This window comes from Xenopus laevis, chromosome 3S, assembly GCF_017654675.1.
Source record: "Xenopus laevis strain J_2021 chromosome 3S, Xenopus_laevis_v10.1, whole genome shotgun sequence".
Lineage (NCBI taxonomy): Eukaryota > Metazoa > Chordata > Amphibia > Anura > Pipidae > Xenopus > Xenopus laevis.
The window spans coordinates 125,815,188-125,827,934 of NC_054376.1; the positions used below are offsets into that span (position 1 = coordinate 125,815,188).

Here is a 12,747-nt window from a genome sequence, read left to right on the forward strand (position 1 = left end):
ATAATCACCTGTATTGCAGTCTCTTTAGCTTTCCCCTCCCAGTATGATTACTATGGACAATTATCTTACTTTACCCCTTACCTGTATAGTCACCTGTGTGAAAGTTTCTTTACTTAACCCCTCCCTGTATAATTTTCTTTCTTTTAGTTGTTACCCCTTACCTGTAGAATTACTGGGATTTTTATTTAACCCCTAACTGCATAATCACCTGTATACAGTTATATGTTTTACCATACAGTAGTTACCCTACACGAACCTTTATTATATTATCCTTACATGCTATCTATCAGTATAATTTAAAATATACAGTTATCCATATTTTCCACCTCTCTGTACAAATGCCTGGAAACATATATTTACTTGCTCTCAAAATTGTATATTTATCTTTACTAAAGTATGTTGCCCCCAGAGGCTTATCCCACTGTTACTATAGGCACCATCTCTCCCTACTATACCTGCATCCACAGTCACACTCCCTTCCCAGAGACTCCACTCTATAGGCACATCTCTCCCTACTATACCTGCTATCCCACAGTCGAGACTATTATCCACTGTTACTATAGCCACCATCTCTCCCACTATACCTGCTATACAGTCACACTCCCTTCCAGAGACTATTATCCCATGTTACTATAGGCACCATCTCTCCCTACGTATACCTGCTATCCCACAGTCACACTTCCCTTCCCAGAGACTATTATCCACTGTTACTATAGGCACCATCTCTCCCCTACTATACTGCTATCCCACAGTCACACTCCCTTCCCAGAGACTATTATCCACTGTTACTATAGGCACATCTCTCCCTACTTATACCTGCTATCCCACCAGTCACACTCCCTTCCCAGAGACTATATCACCTACTATAGGCACCATCTCTCCCTACTATACCTGCTATCCACAGTCACACTCCTTCCCAGAGGACTATTATCCACTATTACTATACACCATCTCTCCCTACTAACCTGCTATCCCACAGTCACAGAGACTATTACCACTGTTACTATAGGCACCATCTCTCCCTACTATACCTGCTTATCCCACAGTCACACTCCCTTCCAGAGACTATTATCCACTGTTACTATACCATCTCTCCCTACTATACCTGGCTATCCACAGTCACCTCCCTTCCCAGAGACTATTATCCACTGTTACTATAGACACCATCTCTCCCTACTAACCTGCTATCCACAGTCACACTCCCTTCCAGAGACTATTATCCACTGGTTACTATAGACACCATCTCCCCTACTATAACTGCTATCCCACAGTCACACTCCCGTTCCAGAGACTATTATCCACTGTTACTATAGGGCACCATCTCTTCCTACTATACTGCTATCCCACAGTAACACTCCCTTCCAGAGACTATTATCCACTGTTACTATAGGCTCCATCTCTCCCTACAATACCTGCTATCCACAGTCACACTCCCTTCCCAGAGACTATTATCCACTGTTACTATAGGCACCATCTCTCCCCTACTATGACCTGCTATCTACAGTCACACTCCCTTCCCAGAAGACTAATATCCCACTGTTACTATAGGCACCATCTCTCCCTTACTATACCTGCTATCCCACAGTAACCACTCCCTTCCCAGAGACTTATTATCACTGTTACTAAATAGGCCACCATCTCTCCCTACTATACCTGCTATCCCACAGTCACACTCCCTTCCCAGAGACTATTATCCACTGTTATTATAGGCACCATCTCTCCCTACTCATACCTGCTATCCCACAGTCACACTCCTCCTCCCAGAGACTATTATCCACTGTTACTATAGACACCATCTCTCCCTACTATACCTGCTATCCCACAGTCACACTCCCTTCCCAGAGACTATTATCCACTGTTACTATAGGCACCATCTCTTCTACCTATACCTGCTATCCCACAGTCACACTTCCCTTCCCAGAGACTATTATCCCACTGTTACTATAGGCTCCATCTCTCCCTACTATACCTGCTATCCCACAGTCACACTCCCTTCCAGAGACTATTATCCACTGTTACTATACGGCAGCCATCTCTCCCTACTATAACCAGCTATCCCACAGTTACACTTCCCTTCCCAGAGACATATTATCCCACTGTTGCTATAGGCACCATCTCTCCTCTATACCCTGCTATCCCACAGTCACACTCCCATTCCCAGAGACTATTATGCCCAGCTGTTACTATAGGCACCATTCTCTTCCCTACTATACCTGCTTATCCCACAGTCACACTCCCTTCCCAGAGACTATTATCCACTGTTACCTATAGGCACCATCCTCCCCTACCTATACCCTGCTATCCCACATCCACACTCCCTCCCAGGACTATTATCCACTGTTACTATAGGCACCATCTCTTCCCTACTATTACCTGCTATCCCACAGTCACCCACTCCCTTCCCGAGACTATTATCCTACTGTTACTATAGGCCAAGCATCTCTCCCTACTATACCTGCTATCCCACAGTCACACTCCCTTCCCAGAGACTATTATCCACTGTTACTATAGCACCATCTCTCCCTACTATACCTGCTATCCCACAGTCACACTCCCTTCCCAGAGACTATTATCCACTGTTACTATAGACACCATCTCTCCCTACTATACCTGCTATCCCTCAGTCACACTCCCTTCCCAGAGACTATTATCCCACTGTTACTATAGGCACCATCTCTCCCTACTATACCTGCTATCCCACAGTCACACTCCCTTCCCAGAGACTATTATCCCACTGTTACTATAGGCACCATCTCTCCCTACTATACCTGCTATCCCACAGTCACACTCCCTTCCCAGAGACTATTATCCCACTGTTACTATAGACACCATCTCTCCCTACTATACCTGCTATCCCACACTCACACTCCCTTCCCAGAGACTATTATCCACTGTTACTATAGGCACCATCTTTCCCTACTATACCTGCTATCCCACAGTCACACTCCCTTCCCAGAGACTATTATCCACTGTTACTATAGGCACCATCTTTCCCTACTATACCTGCAATTCCACAGCCACAGCCCCTTTCCAGAGACTATTATCCCCATTGCAACAATAGGCACCACGTCCCTACTCTACCTTCTAGTCCACACAGAAGAATTAAATATTTGCACATTCTTACATATCACATGCCTGAACAAAGTTACTCCACAGCATGATGTCATAGAACTGTAGAATTCTAAGTATTGCTCTAAAGCAGCGCATTCCTACAACAACAGAATTAACAGTACAGGTGACTTCATTCACATAGAAATGTGTGAAGTTAAGGAGAACTTGAATTTAGGGAACCCATACCTCTGTCCCAAATGTCCTGTTTTTCGCTGGACAGTCCCGATTTTGACAGCTCAACCCCCAGTCCTGGATTTATAATGAAATGTCCTGACTTCCTCTTTGATCTTCTGTACTGAACAGCCTGAAAAAGATAAAAAGTTTCTAAAACATAATTGGCTTTTGGCAGATAGCCCAGAACAGCCACCAGCTGCACTTTTGTAACAATTTAAGATAAGCAAATAAGTAATTGTATCAATTTAAGATAAGCAGGTCTATTGGGGAAACTGCATCCTAACTTCATTGGCAAAACTGTAATATCACATAACAAACACAGAAATGTGTTCAAACTTTCATAACCTGCAAAATTTTGTAAAATTAACATGGTAATTAGGGGGTGTGACCACAAAAATGGGTGTGGTCAAAATTGCCCCAGCAAATCTTTTTGTCCTTCTATCTATTTCAAAATTGTCAGGAGATCGGGGGAACCTGTGGTAAAATAATAAGCAAGGAGCTAAAATGCCCTGTACCTGGGGCTAACAATTTTTTCATGAGTTACCATTACTTATACTCAGGGTTGCCATCAGAAATCACAGGGCCCTACCAAAGCCCAGCCCCCAATCCCCACCACTGAAAAAAGGTCACACAGAAGTCATCGCTAAAAATGGTAAAAACACACACGAGTTAGAAAAAGCCATTGGTGGTCAGGGTCCCCTATCAATTAAAAAAAAACATTGGCACAAGGGACCCAATAAAAGTTTTTTTTTTTTAAAAACATTGGTGGCCAGGGTCATCCTTAAAAGTATAAAAAAAGACCATTGGTGTTCAGTGGTCTTCTTCATTCTCCTCTTCTTTGGGTCTATTTGCCGATTTTCGGCAGCTTCTCCTCTTCTTTGTGTCCAGATTTTTTATTTATCTGTCCCTCCCAGCACTGCTCCCTATTCTTCTGCTGGTGCTCATACAAAAGCGATTTCCTGGTTTCTTAGGCTGATAAAGAATTTCCCAGAAATGATTGTGACCCCATGAAAAAAGGCCCTATCAGACTGAGGGCATCTTGATATCAGTCATTAACTTACAGCAGAACCCTAACATGGCCACCCTAGCCTAGGGATGCACTGAAAGATTTGGCCAAATACCGAACTGAATCTGAATCCTAATTTGCATATGCAAATTATGGGTGGGAAGAGGAAAACATTTTTTACTTCCTTGTTTTGTGACAAAAAGTCACGTGATTTCTCTCCCTGCCCCTAATTTGCATATGCAAATGAAAATTATGATTCAGATTCGGTTTGGCCAGGCAGAAGGATTCGGTCGAATCCGAATCCTGCTGAAAAAGGCCAAATCGTGGCCGAGTCCTGAATTCGGTGCAATAACCACACCTTCCAGAGAATTGAGCAGATACACTTATACCATGTGACACACACACAGAATGATGGGTAAGTGGGTGGGGCCTGTAACAAGTAGTTTATATGAGATGTTCCTCAAATCTAGGCGGTTTCTTTTCTTTTTTTTATTCAGTTATATGAATATATATATATATATAGTATTATCATGTAGTATCTTGATGAGTTTACCCTGTGGCAAACTGAAAGGGAATGATGGGTAAGTAAATTTTTGCACTTTGGCTTTGGGCAGTGAGGGTGTCTCTCCAGCTTTACCCCAGCTGATAATGGAAGCCAGTGTTAACCACTCCCTGTTTTAAATCACACCCACTTGAAACCACACCGATGTTATCACAAGAAATTTTAAAACCATGTCGACCTTAATGGTGGTGACACATCAAAAGACCAAATGGTTGGTTGGTGTTCGCTACAGGGATATCACTCATTTAAAAAAAATTTAAGTCATATTATAACATACCCTTAAATCCATATGCCTCCTCCTCCCCTATGGATAACACAGCACCTGCCAACAAACAATTAAACATCTTAGGGGCCCCCTAATAAAAATATTCAAAATCTAACAAAACCCCAGAACAAACCCTACCAGGCTCACGTCTCACAGGTAGCCTATGACAGGCAGAGTATGGCACACACAGGGAGCATAGGGCAGGCAGAGTATGACACACACAGGGAGCATAGGGCAGGTAGAGTATGGCACACACAGGGAGCATAGGACAGGCAGAGTATGACAGACACAGGGAGCATAGGACAGGCAGAGTATGGCACACACAGGGAGCATAGGGCAGGCAGTGTATGACACACACAGGGAGCATAGGGCAGGTAGAGTATGGCACACACAGGGAGCATAGGGCAGGCAGAGTATGGCACACACAGGGAGCATAGGACAGGCAGAGTATGGCACACACAGGGAGCATAGGGCAGGCAGTGTATGACACACACAGGGAGCATAGGGCAGGTAGAGTATGGCACACACAGGTAGCCTATGACAGGCAGAGTATGGCACACACAGGGAGCATAGGGCAGGTAGAATATGGCACACACAGGTAGCCTATGACAGGCAGAGTATGGCACACACAGGGAGCATAGGGCAGGTAGAGTATGGCACACAGGGAGCATAGGGCAGGCAGTGTATGACACACACAGGGAGCATAGGACAGGCAGAGTATGGCACACAGGGAGCATAGGGCAGGCAGTGTATGACACACACAGGGAGCATAGGACAGGCAGAGTATGACATACAGGGAGCATAGGACAGGCAGAGTATGACACACACAGGGAGCATAGGGCAGGCAGAGTATTACACACACAGGGAGCATAGGACAGGCAGAGTATGGCACACAGGGAGCATAGGACAGGCAGAGTATGACACACACAGGGAGCATAGGACAGGCAGAGTATGACACACACAGGGAGAATAGGACAGGCAGAGTATGGTACACACAGGGAGCATAGGGCAGGTAGAGTATGGCACACACAGGGAGCATAGGACAGGCAGAGTATGACAGACACAGGGAGCATAGGACAGGCAGAGTATGGCACACACAGGGAGCATAGGGCAGGCAGTGTATGACACACACAGGGAGCATAGGGCAGGTAGAGTATGGCACACACAGGGAGCATAGGGCAGGCAGAGTATGGCACACACAGGGAGCATAGGACAGGCAGAGTATGGCACACACAGGGAGCATAGGGCAGGCAGTGTATGACACACACAGGGAGCATAGGGCAGGTAGAGTATGGCACACACAGGGAGTATAGGACAGGCAGAGTATGACAGACACAGGGAGCATAGGACAGGCAGAGTATGGCACACACAGGGAGCATAGGGCAGGCAGTGTATGACACACACAGGGAGCATAGGGCAGGTAGAGTATGGCACACACAGGGAGCATAGGGCAGGCAGAGTATGGCACACACAGGGAGCATAGGACAGGCAGAGTATGGCACACACAGGGAGCATAGGGCAGGCAGTGTATGACACACACAGGGAACATAGGGCAGGTAGAGTATGGCACACACAGGTAGCCTATGACAGGCAGAGTATGGCACACACAGGGAGCATAGGGCAGGTAGAATATGGCACACACAGGTAGTCTATGACAGGCAGAGTATGGCACACACAGGGAGCATAGGGCAGGTAGAGTATGGCACACAGGGAGCATAGGGCAGGCAGTGTATGACACACACAGGGAGCATAGGACAGGCAGAGTATGGCACACAGGGAGCATAGGGCAGGCAGTGTATGACACACACAGGGAGCATAGGACAGGCAGAGTATGACATACAGGGAGCATAGGACAGGCAGAGTATGACACACACAGGGAGCATAGGGCAGGCAGAGTATTACACACACAGGGAGCATAGGACAGGCAGAGTATGGCACACAGGGAGCATAGGACAGGCAGAGTATGACACACACAGGGAGCATAGGACAGGCAGAGTATGACACACACAGGGAGAATAGGACAGGCAGAGTATGGTACACACAGGGAGCATAGGGCAGGTAGAGTATGGCACACACAGGGAGCATAGGACAGGCAGAGTATGACAGACACAGGGAGCATAGGACAGGCAGAGTATGGCACACACAGGGAGCATAGGGCAGGCAGTGTATGACACACACAGGGAGCATAGGGCAGGTAGAGTATGGCACACACAGGGAGCATAGGGCAGGCAGAGTATGGCACACACAGGGAGCATAGGACAGGCAGAGTATGGCACACACAGGGAGCATAGAGCAGGCAGTGTATGACACACACAGGGAGCATAGGGCAGGTAGAGTATGGCACACACAGGTAGCCTATGACAGGCAGAGTATGGCACACACAGGGAGCATAGGGCAGGTAGAATATGGCACACACAGGTAGCCTATGACAGGCAGAGTATGGCACACACAGGGAGCATAGGGCAGGTAGAGTATGGCACACAGGGAGCATAGGGCAGGCAGTGTATGACACACATAGGGAGCATAGGACAGGCAGAGTATGGCACACAGGGAGCATAGGACAGGCAGAGTATGACATACAGGGAGCATAGGACAGGCAGAGTATGACAAACACAGGGAGCATAGGGCAGGCAGAGTATTACACACACAGGGAGCATAGGACAGGCAGAGTATGGCACACAGGGAGCATAGGACAGGCAGAGTATGACACACACAGGGAGCATAGGACAGGCAGAGTATGACACACACAGGGAGAATAGGACAGGCAGAGTATGGTACACACAGGGAGCATAGGACAGGCAGAGTATGACACACAGGGAGCATAGGGCAGGCAGAGTATGGCACACAGGGAGCATAGGGCAGACAGAGTATGACACACACGGAGCATAGGGAAGGCAGACTACATCCGGGATTCAGGGAATCCTATCTAAAATGAACAGTTCATACTATGCTACATTCAGTGACACAATGCGGTGCCCCTCCAGCAGTTTTTAAGAGGTGTGAACAATGGGGGCACTTTCAGTTTGAGTCTGAGTTGTGAACAGTACAGGACTTTAGGGTGTGAACAATACAGGGGGGGATTACAGGAGTCAACAATGCAGGAGTTTACTGTCTTAATTTGAGGTGTAAACAATACTGGGGCCAGTTAATCTCAGTATTGATACCTTTTAAAGCATGTACACGTTTTAAAGCTTACACAAGATAAGCAGGCAGACTTCCATGTTGGGGCCACACAAAGGGGGTTCACAGGCCACCAGTAGGACAGCACTGATCTATAGTTTAGTGACATAAACAGAATTAATATATTGTTTAAAAGGGTTGTTCTCCTTCAAACAACTAGTTGTTTTTTAGACATATCACCAGAAATAACAACTTTTTCCAATAATTTGTGACCGTTTTTCTAATATTGTAGTGTAAAGTGTCATTTTTCACCTTCTAAAGCAGCTCTGGCAAAGGGGGTCGCTGACCCCACCAAACTGTTTTAAATTGAAACATTTTTTTTTAACAAAAATGCTTTATTGCCATATCCACAAAAGCATCATACATAACATAGTCATTATGTCTGTGGAATGTCACATACAATGTCCTGCACTGCAATATTGCTACGCATTGTGAACAATAAATCTCTCATAATCATGTCTCCTCAATATGTGTGTCGTCTCTATAAGTTGTCTAAATTGACTGGGCAGCTGCATTTAAAAAGAAAAAGGAAAAAAAAAGGGGATAAAGAGGGCTAAATAAGCAGGGATGACCTAGGATGATTCTTCCTCGCGTGACTTAGCCATATATTGCTGCCATGGTAGCCAAATTTTATTGTGCAAGTCCCGTTTGTTTTCTAGGGAAGCTGCCATCTCCTCCATCTGTTCACTAGAGGTAAGCAGGGCAATGGAATCAGTATGCGCATAAACAGTGTTAAGCTTCCATTTTCTGGCAATAATAGTAGCAGTTGCTACTTTGTGGGAGTAGAATCTGGTGGGGCTGCATTGAGGAGTGCTATCTCTGGTTTGAAAGGTATTGTCCACCCTAAGTGAGATTTAATCCATTCAAAAGTTGAGATCCAAAGTTTGTTCACTTGTGGGCATTCCCACCACATATGTAACAGGGTGCCCGTGGTGTTGCAGCTTCTCCAGCATTGATACAATGGATCTTAGCTGGTGTCAAGTGCCATCTGAAAAAGATTTTCTTGTGGATTTCAATGTGGTTAGTGCACCTAGTTGCACCCTTAGGTGCTGAGAAGATTATGTCCTATTATTTTGGTGCAAGGCTTATATTGAGATCCTGTTCCCATCGGAGCTGGTACAGTAGTTTCTGGTCTGGATCTTTCTGTATAAGCATTTTATAACAGTCTGATAGCACTCCTTTACCATATCTGCTTGTCCTGCACAAGTGTTCCATTAGTGTGGAAAGTCTGATGGTTTTATAACTTGGCAAATGTGTCCACATCAAATGGCATATTTGCAACCATGAGTATCTAGACTTTTCCAATAAGCCATATTTCCTTTGTAAGTCCTCAAAGGGTCTCCATGAGTTGGCTCAATAAAGGTCTCCCAATGTTTTAATCCCTTTGTCATACCAGTCACCTACTTGAATATGTGGGATCAAGCGTTTGAGAGCTGTAATAGGGGTGAGTAAAGATGGGAAGGTCCCAAACCTATATTTTGTACGATGTACATCCCAAGTATGGAGACGTAGCTTGGTTGTCGGTAATGCTGTGGGAGTCTTGACTCACGGGGGAGACATAATATTTCAGCTAGGGATTGGCCATCTAGGCAGTGGGATTCTATATCTACCCAAGATGTGGATCCAGGGTCACTATGCATTCTTATCACATTTTCAAGTAGGGACGCCCTGTGGTATAAGGAGACATTTGGTAGGCCTAGTCCGCCTGAATGTGTCGGGTAATGTAATGTATTTAAAGCCAACCTAGGCTTTTTACCCTTCTATATGAAAGATTGGAGAGTGTTTTGTAGATCTTTAATATACTTTGGAGGTATGTGTACTTGTAGTGTACAAGATAGGTAGAGGATGTTAGGGAGAATGGTCATCTTGATCGTAGCTATGCGTCCTAGCCAGGAAAGCTCGAATTTTTGCCATTCGTTGCAGTCTGTTCTAATAGCATTTAGAAGTGGGGGAAAAATTAACTGGTAAGTGTTGTGAAGAGTCTTGGGAATTTTAACCCCTAGGTAGGAGATATAGGTGTCTCGCCATTCGAATTGGTATTCCTGTTTTAGTCTTGCTACTGTATCGTGGGGGATACCAATTGGGAGGGCTTGCGTCTTGCTGCAATTGATTTTGTAATGGGATATGTTCTGAAACTCCGCTAATTCCTTCACTACGTTTATTAGAGAGGAGGTCGGGTTTGTTAGGGTAAGGACTATATCATCCGCGAATAATCCTATTTTATGTTGTTCATCTGCTATCTGGATGCCCGTTATATCTTTGTGCAGGTCCGGACTGAGAATTAAAATAGGCCCTGGCATTTCAGATACACAGTGGCCCAATCAGCCCACACACAGGCCCAAATGGCCCCTACCAGCCCACTAAATACTGACTTTCTAAGGGACCTTATAGCAGCCCCTCTGGCATTTGCCAGAACCCACAGATTGCCAGTCCGGGCCACTTTGTGAGAGCGGATTCTCTCTGCTAGAGGTTCAACCCTCAGTGCGAAGATAAGGGGTGACAACGGGCATCCCTGTCTGGTGCCGTTAGTTATGTTAAAGGCGTTCGAAAGGGCCCCTGGGACACGGACTTTTGCCGACGGAGTGGTGTATAAAAGCATGATTGCTTTTAAGATATTACCCTTGAGTCCCACCGTTTTCAATACTTCCTGCATATACACCCAATTAACCCTATCAAACGCCATATCTGCATCCAAAGAGAGTATCATCAGGGGGTGTCTGTCCTTTTCTGTTATATGAATAAGGTTTAACAGTTTACTGGTATTATCAGGGGCTTACCTTCCCATAACGAACCCGACCTGGTCATTCCTAACCAGTCCTGGACGAAGCGGGGATAGTCTGTTGGACAGAACTTTGGCATCGATTTTGATATCTGTATTCAAAAGTGCTATTGGTCTATAATTGGCACAATTATCTGGGACCTTACCTTGCTTCGGAATAGTAACTATGTGAGTGGTAAGGAATTCGGTATTAATCGAGTTATCAGAAACCCAGTGGTTGTATAATTTTGTAAGCCTTAGTGCTAAAATAGCTGAGAATAATTTGTAGTAGTTATTTGAGAATCCATCAGGGCCTGGTGACTTGCCTGCTTGAAGGTTTTTAATCGTGTCCATTACCTCTGTTTCTGTTATTGGGCCATTCAAGGCTTCCAGTTGTTGATGTGTGATAGAGGGGAGTGTTATAGTGTTTAGAAACTTGTGTATTTCTGCTGATGTGGGAATGTATTCGTGTCCCTGTTCTGAGAGATTGTAGAGCCCCCTATAGAATTCCAAGAAGGTTGCTGCAATCTCCCTCGGGTTGGTGACACGTTTCCCATTATGGTTCAGGTACTTAATTCTGGACTGAGCCTGAACATCTTTGAGCCTATTAGCTAACATTCTGCCTGCTTTATTGCTTTTAGTGTAGTATTTTAGTTTCAGCAGCTTAAGTCTAAATTCTGTTTTGGCAAGCAATATCTTGTTGAGTTGCTCTCTATATGTTGCTATTTGTTTTTTAATTTCAGTTTGCTTTGAAAGATTCTGTGGGGATTGAAGAGAGGCTTCTGACTGTTTCAGTTGTGTCTCTAATTTCATTTGTTGGGTTTCTCTATTTATTTTGACCTGTTTGCTAAGGTTAATTAGTGTACCCCTGGTTACCGCCTTATAGGCTAACCATAACGTCTGCGGTGACATCTCAGGGCTTGTGTTAACTTGGAAATATTCTTGGTGTCCCTGCTCAATTTGCTGCTTGTGTTCTGTTCTGGGTAGTAGCGAGTCATTCAGTCGCCAGATAGTTGGGCCCTTCATTTCATGTGGGGTGCTGATGTCCACTACAACCGGGGCATGGTTAGACCATGACCGAGTTCTAATGGAGGCATTTTCTAACAGGCTCGTTGATACCTGCCATTGGAGTCCGTCACTAAAGTTACATGTTTCGAGATCAACATGGAGACTCCCTTCGTTTTAGTTAAAGCATAGGAATGAAGTTCGGTCGGTGTTGGAGGATATTCCGGTTTCTTCCCTGTTATTGAGCCATCTGGATGTTATTTTCTGGGCGTCCTCTGGAGTAGCAAACGTATATGGAGTTCCATTTCTGGACACCATCAGTTTAGTGGGGTAGGCCTATCGGTTAAATTGAAACATCATTTAATGGAGATATTTCCTATTTCTGTCCCTGCTGAGCAGAATCCCTGAGTTTCATTACAGGCAGCTGTTAGAATTGATACAATAGTTGCTAATACTCCACAGATGCTGATGAGAAATGGATCAACTCAATGTTGTAACAGATCAGAATCTGCACCTGAATTACTGAGCTGTCAGACTCAAACACCAGAGACAGGGACATTCAACTTTAAACTTAGATTTTGGAAAAACAGTAAAAAAAGAAATAATGGAAAGTAATTTAAAAAAGTCTTTATTTTACAGGAACAATCTGAAAACAACTGAACAGGAAAAAGTGTTTGGAAGGTGAA

At 45.0% G+C, this 12,747-nt stretch overlaps 1 protein-coding gene across 1 annotated transcript in view; it reads left to right on the forward strand.

Annotated features, from left to right (window-relative positions):
• Nucleotides 1–12,747, forward strand: part of palm3.S (paralemmin 3 S homeolog) — a 94,893-nt gene that overhangs the window by 32,493 nt on the left and 49,653 nt on the right. The window lies entirely within an intron of this gene.